The sequence below is a fragment of the Neovison vison genome, chromosome X (genome assembly GCF_020171115.1).
Source record: "Neovison vison isolate M4711 chromosome X, ASM_NN_V1, whole genome shotgun sequence".
NCBI classification, from domain to species: domain Eukaryota; kingdom Metazoa; phylum Chordata; class Mammalia; order Carnivora; family Mustelidae; genus Neogale; species Neogale vison.
The window spans coordinates 45,716,917-45,744,390 of record NC_058105.1 but is presented as its reverse complement, the minus strand read 5'-3'; the positions used below and the strand labels follow the sequence as shown (position 1 = coordinate 45,744,390).

Here is a 27,474-nt window from a genome sequence, read left to right as displayed (position 1 = left end):
GTCTGATAGCCATTTGTATGTCTTCATTGGAGAAGTGTCTGTTCCTATCTTCTGCCCATTTTTTGATATGATTATCTGTTTTGTGTGTGTTGAGTTTGAGGAGTTCTTTATAGATCTGGATATCAACCTTTTGTCTGTACTGTCATTTGCAAATATCTTCTCCCATTCCGTGGGTTGTCTCTTTGTTTTCTTGACTGTTTCCTTTGCTGTGCAGAAGCTTTTGATCTTGATGAAGTCCCAAAAGTTTATTTTCACTTTTGTTTCCTTTGCCTTTGGAGACATATCTTGAAAGAAGTTGCTGTGGCTGATATCGAAGAGATTACTGCCTATGTTCTCCTCTAGGATTCTGATGGATTCCTGTCTCACGTTGAGGTCTTTTATCCATTTTGAGTTTATCTTTGTGTATGGTGTAAGGGAATGGTCAAGTTTAATTCTTCTACATATAGCTATCCAATTTTCCCAGCACCACTTATTGAAGAGACTTTTTTTCCCACTGTATAATTTTTCCTGCTTTGTCGAACATTATTTGCCCATAAAGATATCATGATACATCCAGGAAGAATCAAAACAACTTTCCTCGCCCACACTGAGAATTTATAACCACTCTTCCATCTTTTTCTTCCACCAGTGTTTCTGTGTTTTTGTGTTTGTCCTGATAGTATATAAATCTTACACTTGGGGTTCTTTTGGACAAGGTTCTTCCTTTATTTCCATATATATGTATATATATATATATATATATATATATACATATATATATATAATTTCTCTTGTCATATACTTTATCAGTCTTTTTGTTTGTTTTTGTTTGTATACTTCATAAATCTTATCTTGGGGCCTATTTGGGCTGAACCTTCTCTTTTATCTTCCCTTTCTTTCCTGTCTCTCTCTCTCTCTCTTTTTTTTTTCCTTTTTCTTTTCTTTTTTTTTTTTTTTTCTCGTTTGGATGGGGCATCCTGATTGCTCAGAAGTGTTCCAGGGTGCACCTTGACTGCACCACGGTTGATACATCCAGCTACATCTGTTCAGTCATCTCTCACCAAAATCACTAGGAGGAGGAATGCCCAACAGAAGAAAAATACAGAGGATGGACCTTCTGCAACAGAGCTACCGGCTATCAACATAGACAGTATGTCAGAAAGAGAATTCAGGCTAACCGTTATCCAGGCAATAGCTAGGTTGGAGAATCCCATGGATGACCAAACGGAATTGATGAGGGCCGAACTGAATGCGACCAGGGCTGAGGTTCACAATGCTCTCAATGAGTTCCAATTAATTTCAATTCTCTCAAAGCTAGGGTAACTGAGACAGAAGATAGAATTAGTGATCTGGAGGACAAACAGAGAGAAAGGATCAGGAGGAAGCCTGGAACAAACAGCTTAGAAAACACAAAAACAGAATCAGGGAAATAAATGATGCCATGAAACGTTCCAACGTCAGAAGTATTGGAATCCTGGAAGGGGAGGAGAAAGAAAGAATTCTAGAAGATACAGTGGAACAAGTTCTTCATGAAAATTTTCCCAATCTCGCGAAGGGAACCAGCATTCATGTACTAGAGGCCGAAAGGTCTCCACCCAAGATTATACATTCCAAAAAAACATAAGGCACATGATAGTCAAATTGAGGAATCATAATTGTAGGTATAATCTCTTGAAAGCCGCTAGGACAAAGAGGCTCCTTACTTACAGAGAAAAGCCCATCAGAATAACGTCAGACCTGTCCACAGAGACCTGGCAAGCCAGGAAGGGCTGGCAAGTTATATTTAGGGCACTAAATGAGAAGAACATGCAGCCAAGAATACTTTATCCAGCAAGACTGACATTCAAAATGGATGGAGAGATAAAGAGTTTCCAAGAGCAGCAAGGCTTAAAAGAATATGCAACCACCAAGCTAACACTGCAGGAAATAATTTATTTTATTTTTCAAAATTTCTCCTCCTTCATTGAGATATAATTGACAAAATCATTGTGCAAGTTTAAGGTAAACAATGTGATTATTCAATATACATATATATTGTGAAATGATTAACACAAATAGGTAGTTGACATCATCACCTCCTGTAGTTATCTTGTGTGTGTGTGTGTGTGCGCGCACGCGTGCGTGCGTACACAAACTTCAATTTACAATACAGTTAACTCCAGTCATCAGGATGTATGTTAGATACCCAGGACTGAATCATCTTATAACTGCAAGTTATTAACTCTTTGAACTCATCTCCCCATTTCTCACACCTACCTGGCAACTACCTATTTTGTTTCTATGAGTTTGACTTTTTTTAGATTCCATACATAAGTGAGAACATACAGTATTAGTCTTTGTCTGATTTCTTTCACTTAGCATAATGCCCTCAAGTTCCAGCTATGTTGTCTCAGATGCCAGCATTCTCTTTTGTCTCATGGCTGAATAATATTCCATTTTAAAAGTATTACATTTTCTTTATTAATTTATCCATCACTTCATAATTAGGTAGTTTCTATGTCTTGGCTCTTGTGAACAATACTGCAAAGGAACATGGGGGTGCAGATATCTTTTTGAGATAGTGATTTCCTCTCCTTAGAAAATATACCCAGAAGTTGGACTTTGGAGTCCTATGGTAGTTCTATTTTTAATTTTTTGAAAAGCATCCACACAGTTTTCCACAGTGACTGTTCCAATTTACATTCCCAGCAACAGTGCAGAAGAGTTTCTTCACATTCTTGGCAACAGGTGTTATCTCTTGCTTTTTGATAATAGCCATTCTAACAGGTGTGAAGTGAGATCTCATTGTGGTTTTGATTTGCATTTCCCTGATGATTAGTGGTGTTGATTATTTTTTCAAGCACCTGTTAGCCATTTGTATCTCTTCTGAGGAAAATAATCTATTCAAGTCCTTTGTCCATTTTAAAATCAGATGATGATGATGATTACTATTCAGTTGTATGATTTTCTTATGTATTTTTTTATATTAACCCCGTTCAGATATTTGGTTTGCCAATATTATCTCCCATTCTTTAGGTTGCCATTTCATTTTATTGATCATTTATTTTGCTGTGCAGAAGCTTTTTAGTTTGATGTAGTCCTACTTGTCTATTTTTGCTTTTGTTCCTTCTGACTTCAGCATCATATTAAAAAAAAAAGTTGCTAAGACCAGTGCCATGGAGCTTTTTTCCCTTTGTTTTCTTCTAGGAGGAAGTATCAGGTATGACATTTAAGTCTTTAATCCATTTTGAGTCCATTTTTGTTAATGGTGTAAGATAGGAGTCAACTTTCATTTGTTTGCATGTGAATATCCAGTTTTCCCATCAGTTTATTGAAGGTTCTCCACTGAGTATTCTTGGCACTCTTGTCAACTGTTAGCTTACCATATATTTGTGAGATTATTTTTGGGATCTCAGTTCTGTTCCATTTTTCTATTTGTATGATTTTATGATAATACCTTAGTGTTTTGAGTATATATCTTTGTTTTTTTTTTTGTTGCTTTTTTTTCTTTTGAGTATATATCTTTGTAATAAAGTTTGAAATCAGGAAGTGTGATTTCTCCAGCTTTATTCTTTCTCAAGATGGCTTTGGCTATGTGAAGTCATCTGTGGTTTCACACAAACTTTAGGATTTTTTTTTTCTATTTCTGTTAAAATTCCAATGGAATTTTGATAGGGATTACATTTAATCTATAGATTACTTTGGGTAGTGTTGACATTTTAACAATACTAATTATTCTGATCAATGAACAGAACATTTTTGTATTTCTTCAATTTCTCTTACCAATATTTTCTAGTATTTGTACAGATCTTTCACCTGCTAAAATTTATCCCTATTTTTTTGTTATTGATGCTGTTGTAATTTGGGATTATTTTCTTTATTTCTTTTTCAGATACTTTCTTGTTAGTATAGAGAGTCACAACTGGGGTCACTTGGGTGGCTCAGTCAGTTAAGCATCTGCCTTTTAGTTCGGGTCTTGATGCCAGGGTCCCAGAATCAGTTCCCACATCAGACTCCTTGCTCAGCGGGAAGCCTGCTTCTCCCTCTCCCTTTGTCTCTTGCCTCTCTCCCAGGCTTGTGCTCTCTCTCTCTCTCTCTCTCTTAAATAAATAAATAGAATGTTTAAGAAAAAAAGAAGCACAACGAAATTTTTAGTGTTGATTGTATATTCTAAATCTTTACTGAATTTGTTCCAACAGTTTTTGGTTGAGTCTTTAGGATATTTTTATTTTTATTGTTTCTAAGTAGGCTCCATGCTGGGGCCCAAACTCACAACCCTGAGATCAAGACCTGAGCTGAGGTCAAGAGTTGAATGCTTAACTGACTGAGCCACCCAGGTGTCCCAGGATTTTTTGAATATGAGGTTATTTTAAATGCAAACACAAATAAGTGTACTTATTCCTTTCCAAATTAGATGCCTTTTCTTTTTTAAAATTGACACACAGTGTTACTTACATTAATTTCAGGTGTACAACATAATGATTCAACATCTCTGTATGTTATGCTATGCTCACAAGTACAGCTACTATTTGTCACCATACAAAGCTATTACAATACCATTGACCATATTTCCTATCCTGTACATTTTATCCTTGTCACCTATTCCTTCCACAACTGGAAGCCTGTACCTCACACTCCCCTTTGCCCATATTCCCCCTTCTCCCCTGGCAACCATCAGTTTGTATTTATGGGTCTGTTTCTGCTTTTTGTTTTTATTTATTCATTCATTTTTAGTTTCCATAGATAAGCAAAGTCGTATGATATTTGTCTTTGCCTTACTATACTTAGCATAATGCTATGTAGGTCCATCCATGTTGCAAATGTCAGGATCTTATTTTTTATGGCTGAGTAGTATTTCATTGTATACATATACTACATTTTCTTTATGCATTCACTTATTGATGGATACTTGGGTTGCTTCCATATGTTGGCTATTATAAATAATGCTGTGATAAACATAGGGGTGCACATATCTTTTCAAGTTAGTGTTTTTGTTTTCATTAGGGAAATGCCCAGTAGTAGAATTACTGGATCATAAGGTAATTCTATTTTTAATTTCTTGAGGAGCTGCCATACTGTTTTCAACAGTGGCTGTGCCAATTTACATCCTACCAATAGTGAACAATGGTTCCTTTTTCTTCACATCTTCACCAGCATTTGTTATTTCTTATCTTTTTTATTCTAGTCATTTTGACAGGTGCAAAGTGATATCTCATTGTGGTTTTGATTTGCTTCTCTCCGGTGAGTAGTGATGGTAAACATCTATTCATATATCTGTTTTCCATATGCGTGTCTTCTTTGGAAAATGTGTATTCAGGTCCTCTGCTCATTTTTAATTGAATTATTTGTGGGGTTTGGGGGTGTTGAGTTGTAGAAGTTCTTTATATATTTTGGATATTAACTCTTTATTCGGTATAACATGTGTAAATATCTTTCCCCATTCAGTAGGTTGTGCTTTTGTTTTGTTGATGGATTCCTTCACTGGGCAAAAGCTTTTTATCTTGGTAGTCCCAATAGTTTATTTTTGCTTTTGTTTCCCTTGCTTGAGGAGACATATCTTGGAAAATGCTGGTAAGGCCAATATCAAAGGAATTACTGCCTATGTTTTCTTTTAGGAGTTTTATGTTTTCAATCTCACATTTAGGTATTTAATCTATTTTGAGGGTTTTTTTTTTTTTTTGTAAATGGAATAAGAAAGTGGTCCAGTTTCATTTTTTTGCATGTAGGTTCCCAGTTTTCCCAGAACCTTTTATTAAGAAGATTGCCTTTTCCCCATTGTACATTCTTGCCTTTTTCGTTATAGAATAATTGACCATATAAGCATGAGTTCTCTGGGCTCTCTATTGTGTTCCATTGATTTCTGTGTCTGTTTTTATTCCAGTACCATAGTATTTTGATTACTTAGCTTTCTAGTATATCTTGAAATCTGTGATTGTGATACCTCCAGTTTTGTTCCTCTTTCTTAAGATTGCCTTGGCTATTTGGAGTCTTACATTTTTTCATACAAACTTTAGTATTATTTGTTCCAGTTTTGTGAAAAATGCCGTTGGTATTTTGATAGAGATTGCACTGAATCTGCAGATTGCTTTGGGTAGTGTAGACATTTTAACAATATTAATTTTTCCAATCCATGAGCATGGAATAATTTTCCATTTGTTTATGCCATCTTGAATTTCTTTCATCAGTATTTTACTTTTTGCAGAGGACAGGTCTTTCACCTTCCTGGTTAAGTTTATTCCTAGGTATTGTATTGTATTGTATTGTATCATATTGTATTGTATTTTGGTGCAATTGTAAATGGAATTGTTTTCTTAATTTCTCTTTCTGCTACTTTGTTGTTAGTATATGGAAATGCAACCATTTAGTGTGTATTTATTTTGTACCCCATGACTTTACTGAATTCGTTGATTACTTCTTTTTTTTTTTAAGATTTTATTTATTTATTTGACAGACAGAGATCACAGGCAGGCAGAGAGGCAGGCAGGGAGAGAGGAAGGGAAACAGACTCTCTGCTCAGCAGATGTGGGGCCCAATGCTCAATCCCAGGACCCTGGGATCATGACCTGAGCCGAAGGCAGAGGCTTTAACCCACTGAGCCACTCAGATGCCTCTCATTGATTACTTCTAATAGTATTTTTGGTGGAGTCCTTAGAGTTTTCCATGTATAGTATCATGTCGTCTGCAAATACTGACAGTTTTATTTTTTCTTTACCAGTTTAGACACCTTTTATTTCTTTTTCTTTTGTGCTTGCTATGGCTAGTATTTTCAGTACTTTGTTGAATTAAAGTAGTGAAGATGTATATCCTTGTCTTTTTACCTGGTGTTAGAGGAAAAGCCCTCAGTTTTTCACCATTGAGTATGATGTTAGCTCTGGGTCTGTCATATATGGCCTTTATTACGTTGATGTATGTTCCTTCTAAATTCAGTTTGTTGAGAGTTTTTATCATGCATGGATGTTGATTTTTGTGAAATGCTTTTTCTGCATCTATTGGGATGATCATATGACTTTTAAATATTTTGTTTATTTAACAGAAAGAGATGATAAGTAGGCAGAGAGGTAGGCAGGGGGTGGGGGGGGAAGCAGGCTCCCTGCTGAACAGAGAGCCTGATGCGGGGCTTGATTCCAGGGCCCTGGATCATGACCTGAGCCAAAGGCAGAGGCTTAACCCACTGAGCCACCCAGGCACCCCTAATCATATGATTTTTATTTTTCTTTTTTAATGTGGTACATCACATTGATTTGCAAATATTGATCCAACCTTGCATTCCCAGAATAAATCCCATTGGGTTGTAGTGATTGATACTTTTTTTTTTTTTGAGAGAGAGAGTGCATGAGTGGGATGGGGGAGGGGCAGAGGGAGAGAGAGAATCCCAAGCAGGCTCCACACCCAGCATGTAACTTGATGTGGGACTCCATCTCACGACCCTGAGATCATAACCTGAGCCAAAATCAAGAGTCAGACTCTTAACCAATTGAGCCACCCAGGTGTCCCAGTGAATGATCCTTTTAATGTAATGGTGAAAGTGGTTTCCTAATATTTTGTTGAGGATTTTTATGGATACCTTTTATTTCTTTTTCTTGTCTATTTTCTCTGGTTGGGACTTTAGTGCTTTGTTGAATAAGACTAGTGAAAGTGGGCACCCTTGTCTTATTCCTGTTCTAGAGGAAAAACTTTACATTTTTCACCATTTTGTATAATGTTAGCTATGATATATATATATATATTTATTATGTTGATGTATGTTCAACATACATCATATATATATATATATATATGCCTATACTGTACCCAGTCCCTTGATATTTTATCATGAAAAGCTGTTGAATTTTAGAAAAAAAATTTTCTTCATCTACTTAAATTATATGATTTTTATTCTTCATTCTGTTAAGGTGGTGTTATCTCATTGATTTGCACATGGCAAACCATCCTTTTACCTCAGGATTAAATCCCACTTGATTGTGCTGTATAGTTTTTTAGATGTGCTGTTGAATTCAATTTGCTAGTATTTTGTTGAGAATATTTGTATGTATATTCATCAGGGATATTGGCCTGTAATTTTATTTTCTTGTAGTGTCATTCTCTGGCTTTGGTATGAAGGTGATGCTGGCCTCATAAAATGAGCTTGGGAGTGTTTGCTTCCCCAAGTTTTTGAGGGGTTGCATTAATTCTTCCTTAAACATTTGGTAAATTCACTAGTGAAGTGGCACCTGGATGCCTCAGTCGTTAAAATCTGCCTTTGGCTTAGGTCAGGATCGCAGGGTCCTAGGATCGAGCCCTGCATCAGGCTCCCTGCTTGGTGGGAAGCCTACTTCTTCCTCTCCCACTCCTCCTGTTTGTGTTCTCTCTCTCTCTCACTCACTCACTGTCAAATAAATAAATAAAATCTTTAAAAAAAATTTCACCAGTGAATTCATCTGGTACTGCGTTCTCCTTGGTTGAAAGGTGTCAGATTACTTATTCAGTCTCCTTACTTATTACTGGTCAGTTCACATCTGTTCACAGACCAATATTATTATTGGTCATGTTCTATTTCTTCATGATTCAGTCTTGGTAAGTTGTATGTTTGTAGGAATTATGTGTTTCTTCTAAGTCACTCAATTTGTTGGCTTATGATTATTCATAATGATATCTTATAGTCCTTTGTAGTTCTGTGGTATCACTTGTAATGTCTTTTCTTTCACTTATACTTTTATTTATTGAGTCTACTCTCTTTTTTTCTTGGTTAGCCTAGCCAAACGTTTGTCAGTTTTGTTCATCCTTCAGAAAAACGTAATTCTTATTCTTCTTGATATTTTCTCTTCTTTTCTTCATCTCATATATTTCTGCTTAATTTTGTTATTATTTGCTCCTTTCAGCTAATTCTGGGCTTAATTTGTTCTTTTTCTAGTTTTATGAGATATGTTAGGTTGTTTATTTGAGGTCTTTCTTTTTTCTTAAAATTGGCATTAATAGCTATAAACCCCAGTCTTAGAAATACTTCTGTTGCATCCCATAAGTTTTAGTACGTTGTGCTTCTATTTTCATTGATGTCAAAGTTTTTTTTTTAATTTCTTTTTTTTAATGTCTTCTTTGAGTCATTGTTTATTTGGGAGTGTGTTTAATGTCCATGTGTTTGTGAATTGTCCAGTTATCCTTCTGTTATTGATTTCTAGTTTCATACAGTTGTAGAAAAAGATTATTGGTATAATTTCAGTCATTTTGGATTTGTTAAGACTTCTTTTATAGTCTAACATGTTCACTTGTGAAGAATGTGTATTTTGCTGCTGTTGAATATAATATTCTTTATGTGTCTGTTAGGCACATTTTGTCTTACAGTGCTGTCAAATCTGCTTTTTGCTTTTTGATTTTCTCTTTGGATGATATATCCATAATTAAGATGGTATTGATGTCATCTACTATGATTGTGTTGCTTCTCCTTTGAGTTCTGTTAGCATTTGCTTTATGTATTTAGGTGCTCCAATGTTGGTCCATAAATATTTGCAATGATTACATCTTCTTTATTAATTTACCACTTTATTTTTATATAATGATTATATTTGTCTCTTGTGACCACTTTTAACTTAAAGCTTATTTTATCTTATACAGGCATCTCCTGCTGTCTGAAATTGGTGTTATGCCTCTTCACTTATACAAAAGACCTGCATTAGTAAAGTAAGAGATGTTTTTCATAAAAGCAAAAATCCTCTTCATATTTCTTCCATTAGTGAAAACAGATACTAATGTAGTTCTTTCATAAAAGCAAAATGGCTAGCACAAAAAATAGATACATAAATTAATAGAACAGACAACAGAACACAGAAATAAGCCCACAACTATAAACTCAATCTTTCACAAAGGAGGAAAAATATGCAATGGGGAAAAAGGGTCTCTTTAAGCAAATTATGTTGGGAAAAATGGACAGCAGAAAGAATGAAATTGAACCACTTTCTTACATCATACACAAATATAAACTCAAAATGGATGATAGACCTAAATGTGAGACAGGAAGCCATTACAATTCTGGAAGAGAGTTCAGGCAATAATTCCTCTGACATCAGCTGTAGCAACACTTTTCTAGCTATGTCTCCTAAGTCAAGGGAAATAAAAGTAAAAATAAATTATTGGGACTACATTGAAATAAAAAGCTTCTGTACAGTGAAGGAAACAATCAACAAAACTAAAGGAGCAACCTACTGAATGAGAGAAGATATTGGCAAATAGCATATCCAATAAAAAGTTAGTCTCCAAAATATATAAATAATTTATACAACTTAACACCCAAAAAACAATCCAATTTAAAAAGGGGCAGAAAACATAAACAGACCTTTCTGCAAAGAAGACATCCATATGGCCAACAGACACATGAAAAAATGCTCACCATCACTCATCTTCAGAGAAATGCAAATCAAACTACAATGACATATCACCTCACACCAGTTAGAATCGCTAAAATTAAAAACACAAGAAACAACAGATGTTGGTGAGGTTGTGGAGAAAAAGGAGCATTCTTGCGATGTTATTGGGAATGCACAGTGGTGCAGACACTGTGGAAAACAGTATGGAGGTTTTCCAAAAAGTTAAAAATAGAACCTCCCTCTGATCCAGTATTTGCACTATTGGGTGCAAAATATAGAAACACTAATTCAAAGTGATACATGCACCCCTACTTTAATTTTATTCAAAGATTTTATTTACTTATATGAGAAAGAAGGAGCAGGGGGAGGAGCAGAGGGAGAGGGACAAGCAGATTTCTCACTGAGTGTGGTGCCAGATGTGGGGCTCAATCTCAGGCCCTTCAGAACATGACCTGAGCCAAAAGCAAGAGTCAGATGCATAACCAACTGAGCCACCCAGGCACCCCCTCACATGCTCCTATGTTTATACCTGCATTATTTACATTAGCCAAAGTATGGAAGTTGCTCAAGTTTTCATCAATATATGAAGTATAATGAAGATGTGAGATATATATATATATATATATATATATATATATATATATGCAATGGAATATTATTCAACCATAAAAAAAGAAATACCATTTGCAACAACATGGATGGAACTAGAGAGTAAAATTCTAAGCAAAATAAGTCAGTCAAAGTATAACACATCAATGAAACTAGAAGCTGGATTTTTTAAAGAAGCAATAAGATCAATAAACCATTGGCCAAACTAATCCAAAAGAAAAGAGAGAGGACCCAAATTAATAAAATTATGAATGAAAAGGGAGAGAACATGACTAATACCAAGGAAATAGAAACAATCATTAGAAAATATTATTACCAGTTATATGCCAATAAGTTAAGCAACATAGACAAAATGGATGCATTCCTGGGAACCTATAAACTCTCAAAACTGAATCAGGAAGAAATTGACAACCTGAATAGACCAATATCTAGTAACAAGATTGAAGTATTGATCAAAAACTTCTCAAAAAACAAGAGCCCAGGACCTGAAAGATTCCCTGGGAAAATTCTACCAAACTCTCAAAGAAGAAATAATACCTATTCTCCTGAGACTGTTTCAAAAAATTGAAGCAGAAGGAAACTTCCAGATGCTTTTTATGAAGCCAGCATTATCCTGATACCCAAACCAGGCAAAGATCCCACCAAAAAGGAGAATTTCAGACCAGTATCTCTGATGAAATAGATGCTAAGATTATCAACAAATCCTAGCTAATAGGATCCAGCAGTACATTAAAACGACTATCCACCATGCCCAGGTGGGATTTATACATGGGATGCCAGTGTGGTTCAACATTTGCAAATCAAACAATGTGATAGAACAAATCAATGAGAGAAGAGAGAAGAAACACATGGTCCTCTCAATTGATGAAGAAAAAGCATTTGACAAAATCCAGCATCCTTTCCTGATTAAAATCTTCAAAGTACAGGGATAGATGGAAAATTCCTCAACTTCATAAAATCTATCTATGAAAAACCCACATTGAATATCATCCTCAGTGGGGAAAAGCCGACAGCCTTCCCTTTCAGATCAGGAACACGACAAGGATGCCCACTCTCACCACTCTTGTTCAACATAGTATTAGAAGTCCTAGCAACATCAATCAGACAACAAAGAGAAAAGGTATCCAAATTGGCAGTAAAGAAGTCAAACTCTCTCTCTTCACAGATGACATGATACTTTATATGGGAAACCCAAAAGACTCCACCCCCAAACTACTAGAACTCATGCAGCAATTCAGCAACGTGGCAGGATACAAAGTCAATGTACAGAAATAAGTTGCTTTCTTATACACTAACAATGAAAATACAGAAAGGGACATTAGAGAATCAATTCCGTTTACTATAGCACCAAGAACCATAAGATACCTGGGAATAAACCTAACCAAAGAGATAAAGGATCTGTACTTGAGGAACTACAGAACACTCATGAAAGAAATTGAAGAAGACACAAAAAGATGGAAGACAATTCAGTGCTCTTGGATTGGAAGAATAAGCATTGCTAAAATGTCTATACTGCCTAGAGCAATCTATACATTCAATGCCATTCTGATCAAAATTCCACCAGCATTTTTCAAAGAGCTGAATCAAACAATCCTCAAATGTGTATGGAATCAGAAGAGACCCTGAATTGCTAAGGAAATGTTGAAAAAGAAAACCCAAACCGGGCCCATCATGTTGCCTGATCTCAAGCTTTATGACAAAGCTTATCACTAAGACAGGTACCTGGCACAAAAACAGAGACATAGACCAGTGGAACAGAATATAAAGGCCAGATATGGACCCTCAGCTCTATGGTCAACTAATCTTTGACAAATCAGGAAAAAATACACAGTGGAAAAAAGACAGTTTCTTTAATAAATGGTGCTGGGAAAATTAGACAGATATGTGTAGAAGAATGAAACTTGACCATTCTCTTACACCATACACAAAGATAAACTCAAAATGGATAAAAGACCTCAATGTGAGGCAGGAAGCCGTCAGAATCCTAGAGCAGAACATAGGCAGTAACTACTTCGACACCAGCCACAGCAACTTCTTTCAAGATATGTCTCCAAAGGCAAAGGAAACAAAAGAGAAAATGAACTTTTGGGACTTTATCAAGATCAAAAGCTTCTGCACAGCAAAGGAAACAGTCAAAAAAACAAAGAGGCAATGCATGGAATGGAAGAAGATATTCGCAAATGACAGTACAGACAAAGGGCTGATATCCGAGATCTATAAAGAACTCCTCAAACTCAACACACACACACAAAACACATAATCATGTCAAAAAATGGGCAGAAGACATGAACAGACACTTCTCCAAAGAAGACATACAAATGGCTAACAGACACATGAAAAAATACTCAGCATCACTAGCCATCAGTGAGATTCAAATTAAAACCACATTGAGATACCACCTTACACCAGTAAGAATGGCCAAAATTAACAAGACAGTAAACAACATGTGTTGGAGAGGATGTGAAGGGGAACCCTCTTACACTGTTGGGAATGGAAGTCAGTGCAGCCACTTTGGAAAACAGTGTGGAGATTCCTTAAGAAATTAAAAATAGAGCTATCCTATGACCCTGTGCAATTGCACTACTGGGCATTTACCCCAAAGGTACAGATGTAGTGAAAAGAAGGGCCTTCTGTACAGCAATGTTTATAGCAGCAATGGCCACAGTCACCAAACTGTGGAAAGAACCAAGATGCCCTTCAACAGATGAATTTATAAAGAAGATATAGTCCATATATACAATGGAGTATTATGCCTCCATCAGAAAGGATGAATACCCAACTTTTTTATCAACATGGATGGAACTGGAAGAGATTATGCTGAGTGAAATAAGTCAAACAGAGAGAATCGATTATCATATGGTTTCGCTTATTTGTGGAGCTAAGGAATAACAGGGAGGACATGGGAGATGGAGAAGAGAAGTGAGCTGGGGGAAATAGGAAGGGGAGATGAACCAAGAGAGACTGTGGACTCTGAGAAACAAACCGAGGGTTTTGAAGAGAAGGGGATGGGAAGTTAGGTGAGCCTGGTGGTGTGTACTATGAAGGGCATGTATTGAATGGAGCACTGGATGTGGTGTATAAACAATGAATTCTGGAACAGTGAAAAGAAATTTAACAAAAAAAAATTAAAATTAAAATAAATCATTCAGTCAGAACAAATACCGTATGATTCCATCCATGTGTGGAATTTATGAAACAAAACAAATGTGCAAAAGAAGAGACAAACCAATCATATGCTATTTGTCAAGAAGGAGACTCTGAACTATGAAGAACAAACTGCAGGTGGGTGGTGGGGATGTTGAAATAGGTGATGGGGATTAAATAGTACACTTATGGTGATGACAGTGAGTAATGTATAGAATTATTGAATCATTTTATTATATACCTGAAACTAATGTAGCACTGTATGTTAACTACACAGGAATTATAATTAAAAACTTAATTGAAAAATAGCAAAGTTGAAGAGGAGAGGCAAGATGGAGGATGAATAGGAGACCCTATTTCAACCAGTTCCCTGAATTTAGTTAGATATCTACCAGAGCACTCTGTATGCCCATGAAATCAGCCCGAGATGTAAGATTATACACTTCTGGATCTCAATGGGGGCAGAGGATCATCAGTGGAGAGGCTACACCTTGCCTAGATCATGGTTGATATTTTCAGCTTTACATCCCCTCAATTACCTCTCACCAGAATAACCAGGAGGTGGAACCCCCAACAGAGGGAAAGTTCAGAGACTGTGACCTCTGCCACAGAACTAATGGATATGGGCATGAGCCAGATGTTGGAAATAGAATTCAGGGAAACAGTTATGCAGACAATGGCTAGGTTGGAGAAAACCATTAATGGTAACATAATTAATGGCAGAAGTGAGTGCTGATCTGGCAGAATTTAACAATGAGATCCAATCTAATTTAGATACTCTAACAGCTAGGGTAAGTGAGGCAAAAGAACAAATTAGTGATCTAGAAGGCAAACTGACAGAAAACAGGGATCAGGAGGAGGCCTGGAACAAACACCTTCGAATCCATGAGAACAGAATTAGAGAAAGAAATGATGCCATGAAATGTTCCAGTGTCAGAAATTATTGGGACCCTTGAGAAGGTGGAGAGAGAGAGGACTAGAAGATATAGTTGAGCATATCCTAGCTGAGAATTTTCCTAACCTGGCAAATGGGACAAGTGTTCATGTCCTAGAGCCAGAGAGGACACCCCCCCCAGGATAAATGAGGGTAAAGAGACCTACCAGTCTGTGATTGTGAGACTCATGAACCGTAAAACAAGAGAAAATATCTTAAGGGCAGCTACGGGGAAGAGATTCCTTACCTACAGAGGGACGAACATCAGAATAACATCAGACCTGTCCACAGAAACCCAAGGAAGCCAGAAAGGGCTGGCAAGACATATTCAGGGCACTAAATGAGAAGAACATGCAACCAATAATATTTTATCTGGTAAGGCTCTCATTTACAATGTATGGAAAGATAAAGAGCTTCCCATACTGGCAAACACTAAAAGAATATACGACTACCAATCCGTCCCTACAAGAAATATTATGAGGGGTTTTGGGGGGAAGAAAGACACCAAGAGTGGTATAGAACAGAAATTTACAGAGACTATCAATAGAAACAAGGACTTCACAGGAAACATGATGACAATAAAAACTCATCTTTCAATAATCACTGTCAACATAAATGGCCCAAATGCCCCCATAAAATGGCAAAGGGTCACAGATTACATAAAAAGATAGGACACATTCATATGCTGTCTACGAGAGACTCACTTTGTACCTAAAGATACATCCAGACTGAAAGTGAAAGGATGGAGAAACATCTTTCATGCCAATGGGCCTCAAAAAGAAAGTCTCATATCAGACAAATTAGATTTTTTAAAAAATTAATTTATTTATTTTCAGAAAAACAGTATTCATTATTTTCTCACCACACCCAGTGCTCCATGCAATCCTTGCCCTCTATAATACCCACCACCTGGTATCCCAACCTCCCACCCTCCCGCCACTTCAAACCCCTCAGTTTTTCAGAGTCCATAGTCTCTCATGATTCACCTCCCCTTCCAATTTACCCCAACTCCCTTCTCCTCTCTAACACCCCTTCTCCTCCATGATATTTGTTATGCTCCACAAATAAATGAAACCATATGATAATTGACTCTCTCTGCTTGACTTTCACTCAGCATAATCTCTTCCAGTCCGGTCCATGTTGCTACAAAAGTTGGGTATTCATCCTTTCTGATGGAGGCATAATACTCCATAGTGTATATGGACCACATCTTCCTTATCCATTTGTCCGTTGAAGGGCATCTTGGTTCTTTCCATAGTTTGGCGACCGTGGCCATTGCTGCTATAAACATTAGATTTTAAGCTAAAGACTGTAGTCAGAGATACAGAAGGACACTATATCATTCTTAAAGGTCTATCCAACAAGAAGATCTAAATATCTATGCCCCCAACATGGGAGCAGCCAATTACATAATCCAAAAGTTAATCAAAATAAAGAGACATATTGATAAGAATACATTAATTGTAGGGTACCTTAACACACCACACCCAGCAACAGACAGATGTCTAAGTAGAAAATCAACAACAAAATAAGAACTTTGAATGAAACACGGGACCAGATGGACTTCATAGATATATACAGAACATTCCACCCTAATTCAACAGAATACTCATTCTTCTCGAACTTACATAGAACTTTCTCCAGAATAGACCACATAGTGGGGCACAAATCAGGTCTCAACTGATACCCAAAGACTGAGATTATTTCCTGCATATTCTCAGACCACAATGCTTTGAATCTGTAACTCAATCAGAAGTAAAAGTTTGGAAGAATTTCAAACACTTAGAAGCCAAAGACCATCCTGCTGAAGAATGTTTGGGTCAACCAGGAAATCAAAGAAGAACTTATACAATTCATGGAAACCAATGAGAACAAAGACACATCTATCCAAAACCTATGGGATATGGCAAAGACGTTCATAAGGGGGAAATACATAGCTATCCAAGTCTCGCTTTAAAAAATAGAAAAATACTGAATAAACAAACTCTCTTTACACCTTAAAGAACTGGAGAATCAACAACAAATTAAACCTACCTCATGCATGAGAAGGGAAATAATTACAATTAGAGCAGAGGTCAATGAGTTAGAAACCAGAGATACAATAAAATACATCAATGAAACTAGAAGTTAGTTCTTTGAATTAATAAGATCGATAAACCACTGGCCAGACTAATCAAAAAAAAAAAAAAAAGAGGAAGAACCCAAATTAATAAAATCATGTATGGAAAGGGAGAGATTGTGACTAACACCAAGGAAATAGAAATAATCATCAGAAATTATTATCAACAGTTATTTGCCAATAAGTTAAGCAACCTAAAAAAAATGGATGCATTCCTGGAAACTATAAATTTCTAAGACTGAAACGGGAAAACATTAACAACCTCAATAGATCAATAACTAGTAATGAGATTGAAGCAGTGATCAAAAACCTCCTAAAAAACAAGAGTCCAGGACCTGATGTATTCCCTGGGGAATCCTACCAAACATTCAAAGAAGAAATAATACCTCTTCTCCTGAAGCTGTTTCAAGAAATAGAAACAGAAGGAAAACTTTCAGGCTTTTTCTATGGAAGCAGCATTACCTTGATCCCCAAACCAGGCAAAGACCTCACCAAAAAGGAGAATTTCAGACCAATATCACTGATGAATATGGATCCTAAGATTCTCAACAAGATCGTACCTAATAAGATCCAACAGTACATTAAAAAGATTATTGGGGCACCTGGGTGGCTCAGTGGGTTAAATCCTCTGCCTTGGCCTCAGGTCATGATCCCAGGGTCCTGGTATCGAGCCCCACATCAGGCTCTCTGCTCAGCAGGGAACCTGCTTCCCTTCCTCTCTCTCTGCCTGCCTTTCTGCCTACTTGTGATCTCTGTCAAATAAATAAATAAAATAAAATGATCTAAAAAAAAAAAAAGAAAGAAAAAGATTATTCACTGGGGTGCCTGGTGGCTCAGTGTGTTAAAGCCTCTGCCTTTGGCTCAGGTCATGATCCCAGGGTGCTGACAGCCTGTTTCCTTCTCTCTCTCTCTGCCTGCCTCTTTGCCTACTTGTGATCTCTGTCCATCAAATAAATAAATAAAATGTTTAAAAAAGAAAAGATTATCCACCATGACCAGGTGGGATTTATCCATGGGATGCACGTGTTTACCATTCTCAAATCAATTTGATAGAACAAATTAATAAGAGAAGAGAGAAGAACCACATGGTCCTCTAAATTGATGCAGAAAAAGCATTTGAAAAAATACAGCATCCTTTCCTGATTTAAACTCTTCAGAGTACAGGGATAGAGGAAACATTCCTCAACTTAATAAACTCCATCTATGAAAAACCCACAGTGAATGCCATTTTCAATGGGGAGAAGCTGTGAGGCTTTCCATTGAGATGAGGAACATGACTAGGATGCCCACTGTCACCACTAGTTTTCAACATAGTACTAGAAGTTCTAGCAACAGCAATCAGACAACAAAAGGAAATACATGTATCCAAGTTGTAAAAAAGAGCTCAAGCTCTTTCTCTTCACAGATGACATGATACTTTATGTGAAAAACCCCAAATACTTCACCCTCAAATTACTAGAACTCAAACAGCAATTCAGTAATGTAGCAGGATACAAAATCAATGCATATAGATCAGGTGCTTTCTTATACACTAACAATGACACTGTAGAAAGGGAAATTAGAGAATTGATTCCATTTATAATAACACCGAAAACCTTAAGATGCCTTGGAATAAACCTAACCAAAGAGGTAAATGGTCTATACTTGAGGAACTACAAAACACTCAGTAAAGAAATTGAAAAGGACAAAAAAAGATGGGAAAAAAGTTCCATGCTCATGGACCAGAAGAATAAACATGGTTAAAATGTTTATGCTGCCCAGAGCAATCTATACTTTTAACACCATCCCAATCAAAATACCATTGGCATTTTTCAAAGTGCTAGAACAAACAATCCTAAAATTTGTACCAGAAAAGACCCTAAATTTCTAAGAAAATGTTGAAAAAGAAAAAAGCAGAAGGCATCACATTGCCTGATTTCTAGCTTTATTACAAAGCTGTGATCATTAAGACAGCATGGTACTCTAATTTCCTTTTCTGTATTTTCATGGTTAGTGTATAAGAAAGCCAATGATTTCTGTACATTGACTTTGTATCCTGCCTCGTTGCTGAATTGCTGTATGAGTTCTAGTAGTTTGGGGGTGGAGTCTTTTGGGTTTTCCATATAAAGAATCATGTCATCTGCAAAGAGAGAAAGTTTGACTTCTTCATTGCCAATTTGGATTCCATTTACTATAGCACCAAGAACCATAAGATACCTGGGAATAAACCTAACCAAAGAAGTAAAGGAGCTGTACTCGAGGAACTACAGAACACTCATGAAAGAAATTGAAGAAGACACAAAAAGATGGAAGACCATTCCATGCTCTTGGGATCAGAAGAATAAACATTGTTAAAATGTCTATACTGCCTAGAGCAATCTATACTTTTAATGCCATTCCGATCAAAATTCCACCGAAATTTTTCAGAGCTGGAGCAAATAACCCGAAAATTTGGAAGGCAGCTATGCTCACCACTATACCACCAACGCCCGCTGACCCGAAAATTTGTATGGAATCAGAAGAGACCCCAAATTGCTAAGGAAATGTTGAAAAACAAAAACAAAACTGGGGGCATCACGTTACCTGATTTCAAGCTTTACTACAAAGCTGTGATCACCAAGACAGCATGGTAGTGGCAGAAAAACAGACACATAGACCAGTGGAACAGAGTAGAGAGCACAGATATGGACCCTCAACTCTATGGTCAAATAATCTTCGACAAAACAGGAAAAAATATCCAGTGGAAAAAAGACAGTCTCTTCAATAAATGGTGCTGGGAAAACTGGGCAGCTATATGTAGAAGAATGAAACTCGACCATTCCCTTACACCATACACAATAATAAACTCGAAATGGATAAAAGACCTCAACGTGAGACAGGAATCCATCAGAATCCTAGAGGAGAACATAGGCAGTAACTGTTTCAACAGCAGCCACAGCAACTTCTTTCAAGATATGCCTCCAAAGGCAAAGGAAACAAAAGCCAAAATAAACTTCTGGGACTTCATCAAAATCAAAAGCTTTTGCACAGCAAAGGAAACAGTCAAGAAAACAAAGAGGCAACCCACGGAATGGGAGAAGATATTTGCAAATGACAGTACAGCCAAAAGGTTGATATCCAGGATCTATAAAGAACTCAAACTCAACACACACAAAACAGACAATCATATAAAAAAATGGGCAGAAGATAGGAACAGACACTTCTCCAATGAAGACCTACAAATGGCTTTCAGACACATGAAAAAATGTTCATCATCACTAGCCATCAGGGAGATTCAAATTAAAACCACATTGAGATATCACCTTACACCAGTTAGAATGGCCAAAATTAGCAAGACAGGAAACAACATGTGTTGGAGGGGATGTGGAGAAAGGGGAACCCTCTTCCACTGTTGGTGGGAATGCAAGTTGGTGCAGCCTCTTTGGAGAACAGTGTGGAGATTCCTCAAGAAATTAAAAATAGAACTTCCCTATGACCCTGCAATTGCACTCCTGGGTATTTACCCCAAAGATACAGATGTAGTGAAAAGAAGGGCCATCTGTACCCCAATGTTTATAGCAGCAATGGCCACGGTCGCCAAACTGTGGAAAAAACCAAGATGCCCTTCAACAGACGAATGGATAAGGAAAATGTGGTCCCTATACTCTATCGAGTATTATGCCTCCATCAGAAAGGATGAATACCCAACTTTTGTAGCAACATGGATGGGACTGGAGGAGATTATGCTGAGTGAAATCAGTCAAGCAGAGAGAGTCAGTTATCATATGGTTTCACTTATTTGTGGAGCATAACAAATAGCATGGTGGACATGAGGAGTTAGGAGAAGGGAGTTGGGGGAAATTAGAAGGGGAGGTGAACCATGAGAGACTATGGACTCTGAAAAACAATCTGAGGAGTTTTAAGTGGTGGGGGGGTTGGGGGAACCAGGTGGTGGGTATTATAGAGGGCACGGATTGCATGGAGCACTGGGTGTGGTACAAAAACAATGAATACTGTTATGCTGAAAACAAATAAAAAATAAATTTAAAAGAAAAAGACAGCATGGTATTGGGACAAAAACAGACACATAGACTAATGGAACAGAGTAGAGAGCCCAGATATGGACCCTCAACTCAATGGTTAAACAATCTTTGACAAAGCAGGAAAAAATATCCAGTGGAAAAAGGACAGTCTTCAATAAATGATGCTGGGAAACTTGGAAAGCTACCTACAGAAGAATTAAACTGTTGTTCTTTAACACCATACACAAAATTAAACTCAAAATGGATGAAAGACCTCAATTTGAGACAGTGTCCATCAAAATCCTAGAGGAGAACTTAGGCAGTAACCTCTTTGATATCAGCCACAGCAACTTCTTTCAAGAAACGTCTTGGAAGACAAAGGAAACAAAAGTGAAAATCTACTTTCAGGACTTCATCAAGATAAAAAGGCTTTGCACAGTAAAGGAAACAGTCAACAAAGAAATGAGAGAATATATTTGCAAATGACACTAAAAACGGCTAATATCCAAGATCTATACAGAACTCCTCAAACTCAACACCAAAAATATAGGTAATCAAGTAAAAAAAAAAAATGGGCAGAGGACAAGGACCAACACTTCTCCAAAGAAGACACACAAATGGCTCGCAGACACATGAAAAAAATGTTCATCATTAGCCATCAGGGAAATTCAAATTAAAACCACATTGAGATACAACCTTACACCAGTTAGAATGGCCAAAATTAACAAGACAATAAACAAGTGTTGGAGAGGATGTGAAGAAAGAGGAACCCTCTTACACTGTTGGTGAGAATGCAAATTGGTGTAGCCACTTAGGAAAACAGTGTGAAGATTCGTTAAGAAGTTAAAAATAGAGCTGCCGTATGACCCTTCAATTGCGCTACTGGGTATTTACCCCACAGATACAGATGCAGTGAAAAGAAGAGCCACACACACCCATATGTTCATAGCAGCAATGTCCACAATTGCCAAACTGTGGATGAAGCCAAGATGTCCTTCAACAGATGAATGGTTAAAGAATTGTGGTCCGTATATACAATGGAATCTCCTCAGCCACAGAAATGATGAATACCCAACTTTTTTTTTTTTTTATCAACATGGATGGGACTGGAGGAGATGATGCTGAGTGAAGTAAGTCAAGCAGAGAGAGTCAGTTATCATATGGTTTTGCTTTCTTGTGGAACATAAGGAATAACAATGAGGACATTAGAAGAAGGAAGGGAAAAGTGAATGTGGAAAATTAGGGGTGGGGAAACAAACCATGAGAAAATGTCGACTCTGAGAAACAAACTGAGGCTTTTAGAGAGGAGGTTGGTGGGGGGATGGGTGAGCCAGGTGGTGGGTATTAAGGAGGGCATGTATTGCATGGTACACTGGGTGTTATACATAAACAATGAATCTTGGAACACTACTTCAGAAACTAATGATGTACTGTATGGTGACTAACATAATAAGAAAAATTGCAAAGTAGGGGCACTTGGGTGGCTCAGTTGGTTAAGCATCTGCCTTCAGCTTAGGTCATGATTCTCAGGTCCTGGGATTAAACCCCACATTGGGCTCCCTGCTCAGTGGGGAGTCTGCTTCTCCCTCTCTCTGCCCCCTCCCCACTTGTACACTGGCTGTCTCTCTCTGTCTCTCTCTCAAATAAGTAAATAACATTTAAAAAAGAGGCAAAGTGGCATAATGAAAACATTTAGAAAGCAGGAAATACTCTTTGCTTTATGCCATTTCAGCTTGCAAAAGGTTTCATAGGAACTCCCTACTTTCACACAGCAGGAGAAGCCTGTACATATATAGCACCCCTATTTTGTTGTTGTTGTTTCCCATTTTCCATCCACATCAATGTATGTTTGTTCTCAAAGCTAAAGTGAGTTGTTCATAGGTGTCATATCACTGCATCTTATTTTTTTAATCCACTCATCATCTCTATGTGTTTTGGTTGGAGAATTTGATCCATTTATGTTTAAAATAGTATTGCTAAAGACTGACTTTTGCCATTTTGTTAATTGTTTTTCTACCTTGTTGTAGTCCATGTTGTCTTACATATGTTTGACTTTTAATCTAATGAGAGTTGAAAGTGTTTAACACACCACCATCACACTAGAGAATCTGACTTTGATTCTTTATCTATCTTCAACAATGGGTTTTAATCATTCATATATTTTTACATTATTTTTAATTTATTTTTATTTTGTTAAATTTTGGGGGGGTAAGCTAGATGCCTAACAAGAGGCTTGAACTCACAACACTGAGATCAAGATTTGCATGCTCTACCAAGTGAGCCTGCCTGGCATCCCTCTCTTTACATTATTAATTGGTGTCCTGTCTTTTCAGCTTGACAAATGCCCTTTAGCATTTCCTACAAAGCTGGGCTAGTGCTGACAAACTCCCTTATATTTTGTTTGTTTGGGAAAGTCTTAACTCTCTTTCATAACTGAAGGACAGATTTGTTGGATATAGTATCTTGTTTGAATTTTTTTTCCTCCAGTATTTTTTTAAAAGATTTTATTTATTTATTTGATGGACAGAGATCACAAGTAGGCAGAGAGGCAGGCAGAGAGAGAGGGGGAGGCAGGCTCCCTGCTGAGCAGAGAGCCCGATGCAGGGCTCTATCCCACGACACTGGGATCATGACCTGAGCCAAAGGCAGAGGCTTTAACCACTGAGCCACCGAGGCACCCCTCCTCCAGTATTTTGAATATCACTTCCTATTCTCTCTTGGCCTGCAAGGTTTTTGTGGAAAAATCCAGATAGCTTTAAAAATCATGATTCTTTTATCCTTATGTTGGTGTCTGTGTAATTGAAGAAGTTGTCTCCTCTTCTTGCCTTTACAGATTCAATTTAGCCAGGGAAGATGTTTTTCACCCAGCCTATTTTGGGTTTCTGGCTCTATCATGTATAGTTTTCATGAGCAGACAGGGCTCGCTATCAGGGTCTCTGCTTGGACAGGTTAATTTCCCATGAAATTAGTTTTCATAACTAATTTCTGAAGTTGGTGGAATGGTGGCCAGTGGCTGTGCTTCATGGTCAGTTGAGCCTGCTCACTGGGCTCCATGTTCACACAGGGCTGCTGTCAGGGATACCTGGTTTGGCATGCCTGGTAGCTAGGTTCCATGGCCAGGTAGGCCCAGAGCCTCAGCTTTGGGTTCCACAATTAGAGCACGTTTCAGGTTGTGTGATACAATCAGGAAGAGCTGCACACTTTGCCTTGTAGTTTGCTAGAGCAATTGGTAGACTCTCCAATAGGGCAGGCTGCTGGCTATGCTCTGCTCTTGGGTTAGGTAGGTCCCCAGGATCCCTAGTCTGGTGTAGCCACCAGCTATATTATGTAGTTGAATGAGATTCTGGGATATATTCTAAGGTTGGGTAAGGTTTCTTTGTACTCTCCCTAGTCAGGTGGGGACATAGTCTATACTTTGTGATTGGGAAAAATTGGTGGTTAGGCTCCTTATCTGGGTGAGGCAGCAGGCTGTGTCCACCAGTTCATCAGGCTGGACTTCATGGCTGAGCAAGATTGCTACCTTGACATCATGGATGGGTGAAGCTGAAAGCTGATTCACAGTTAGGTGGAGGTGCTAGTTGCTTTACCTGCTGAGGTACTGCTATAAGTTGTATTGAGGTTCCCTCATCAGGACGGGGAGGCAGAGACTATTCTCTGCAGTTGAGCAGAGTTATTTACTTGGCTTCTTCCCCAAGAAGGCCCAAAGGTTGTGGTCCACAGTTCCCCAAGACTCTGGCCAGACTTCCTGATTGGGCAGAGCTGGAGGCTCCACCTAACAATTTAGCAGGGAAGTAGCTTTTGTTTTCGGCTTGGGTGAGGCCAAAGACTGTGTTCCATGGTTTATTACATCATAGTTTGGGTATATGGACTACATCCTTTTTATCCATTCGTCCGTTGAAGGCATCTTGGTTCTTTCCAGTTTGGCGACCGTGGCCATTGCTGCTATAAACATTGGGGTAGAGATGGCCCTTCTTTTCACGACATCTGTATCTTTGGGGTAAATACCCAGGAGTGCAATGGCAGGGTCATAGGGAAGTTCTATTCTTAATTTCTTGTAAATATCTATGCCCCCAATATGGGAGCAGCCAATTACATAAGAAAACTGTTAATCAAGATGAAGAGCCATATTGATATGAATACATTAATCGTTGGAGATCTTAACACGCCTCTCTCAGAAATAGATCATTGAAGCAGAAAATCAATAAAGAAACAAGAGCATTGAATGACACATTGGACCAGATGGACCTCATAGATATATACAGAACATTCCACCCTAAAACAACAGAATACTCATTCTTCTCAAGTGCACATGGAACTTTCTCCAGAATAGACCACATACTGGGTCACAAATCAGGACTCAACCGATACCAAAAGACTGAGATGATTCCCTGCATATTCTCAGATCACAATGCTTTGAAACTGGAGCTCAATCACAAGGAAAAGTTCAGAAGGAACTCAAACACCTGGAAGCTAAAGACCACCTTGCTTAAGAATGCTTGGATCAACCAGGAGATCAAGGAAGAACTGAAACAATTCATGGAAACCAATGAGAATGAAGACACTTCTATCCAAAACCTATGGGATACAGCAAAGGCGGTCCTAAGGGGGAAATACAGAGCCATCCAAGCCTCCCTCAAAAAAATTGAAAAATCCAGAACACAGCAGCTGTCTCTACACCTTAAAGAACTGGAGAATCAACAACAAATAAAACCAACTCCACACATAAGAAGGGAAATCATCAAGATTAGAGCTGAGATCAATGAGGTAGAAAGCAGAGATACAGTAGAACGTATCAATGAAACTAGAAGCTTGTTTTTTGAAAGAATCAATAAGATCAATAAACAATTGCCGACACTAATCCAAAAGAAAAGAGGGAAAGCTCAAATACATAAAATTATGAATGAAAAGGGAGAGATCACAGCTAACACCAAGGAAGTAGAAACAGTCCTCAGAAGTTATTATCAACAGTTATATGCCAATAAGCTTAGCAACCTAGATGAAATGGATTCATTCCTGGAAAAATATAAACTACCAAAATTGAATCAGGAAGAAATTGACAACCTGAATAGACCAATATATAGTAACGAGATTGAAGCGGTGATAAAAAACCTCCCAAAAAACAAGAGCCCAGGACCTGATGGATTCCCTGGAGAATTCTACCAAACTTTCAAAGAAGAAATAACACCTATTCTCCTGAAGCTGTTTCAAAAAATTGAAGCAGAAGGAAAACTTCCAGACTCTTTCTATGAAGCCAGCATTACCCTGATCCCCAAACCAGGCAAGGACCCTACCAAAAAGGAGAATTTCAGACCAATATCACTGATGAATATGGATGCTAAGATTCTCAACAAGATCCTAGCCAACAGGATCCAACAGCACATTAAAAAGATTATCCACCATGATCAGGTGGGATTCCTCCCTGGGCAACAAGGATGGTTCAACATTCGCAAATCAATCAATGTGATAGAACAAATTAATAAGAGAAGAGAGAAGAAACACATGGTCCTCTCAATTGATGCAGAAAAAGCATTTGACAAAATCCAGCATCCGTTCCTGATTAAAATGCTTCAAAGTATAGGGATAGAGGGAACATTCCCGAACTGCATCAAATCTATCTATGAAAGACCCACAGCAAATATCATCCTCAATGGGAAAAAGCTTACGTCCTTCCCGTTGAGATCAGGAACACGACAAGAATGCCCACTCTCACCACTCTTGTTCAACATAGTATTAGAAGTCCTAGCAACAGCAATCAGACAACAAAGGGAAATAAAAGGTATGCAAATTGGTAATGAAGAAGTCAAACTCTCTCTCTTTGCAGATGACATGATTCTTTATATGGAAAACACGAAAGACTCCACCCCCAAACTACTAGAACTCATACAGCAATTCAGCAACGTGGCAGGATACAAAGTCAATGTGCAGAAATCAGTGGCTATCTTATACACTAACAATGAAAATACAGAAAGGGAAATTAGAGAATCGATTCCATTTACTATAGCACCAAGAACCATAAGATACCTGGGAATAAACATAACTAAAGAGGTACAGGATCTGTACTCAAGGAACTACAGAACACTCATGAAAGAAATTGAAGAAGACACAAAAAGATGGAAGACCATTCCATGCTCTTGGATCAGAAGTATAAACATTGTTAAAATGTCTATACTGCCTAGAGCAATCTATACTTTTAATGCCATTCCGATCAAAATTCCACCGGTATTCTTCAAAGAGCTGGAGCAAATAATCCTAAAATTTGTATGGAATCAGAAGAGACCCCGAATCGCTAAGGAAATGCTGAAAAACAAAAATAAAACTGGGGGCATCACGCTACCTGATTTCAAGCTTTACTACAAAGCTGTGATCACCAAGAGCAGCATGGTAGTGGCATAA

General features: G+C 37.7%; 1 protein-coding gene across 4 annotated transcripts in view; it reads left to right on the top strand.

Annotated features, from left to right (window-relative positions):
* Window positions 1-27,474, top strand: part of LOC122897383 (G-protein coupled receptor-associated sorting protein 2-like) — a 148,838-nt gene that overhangs the window by 50,953 nt on the left and 70,411 nt on the right. The window contains exon 3 of one of the 4 annotated variants that reach the window (XM_044235599.1): window positions 9,547-9,612. The exons of the other annotated variants lie outside the window; for them this stretch is intronic. The gene's annotated coding sequence lies outside the window, so the exon portion shown is untranslated. The remainder of the gene's footprint in view (window positions 1-9,546; window positions 9,613-27,474) is intronic. 4 annotated transcript variants of the gene reach the window in all.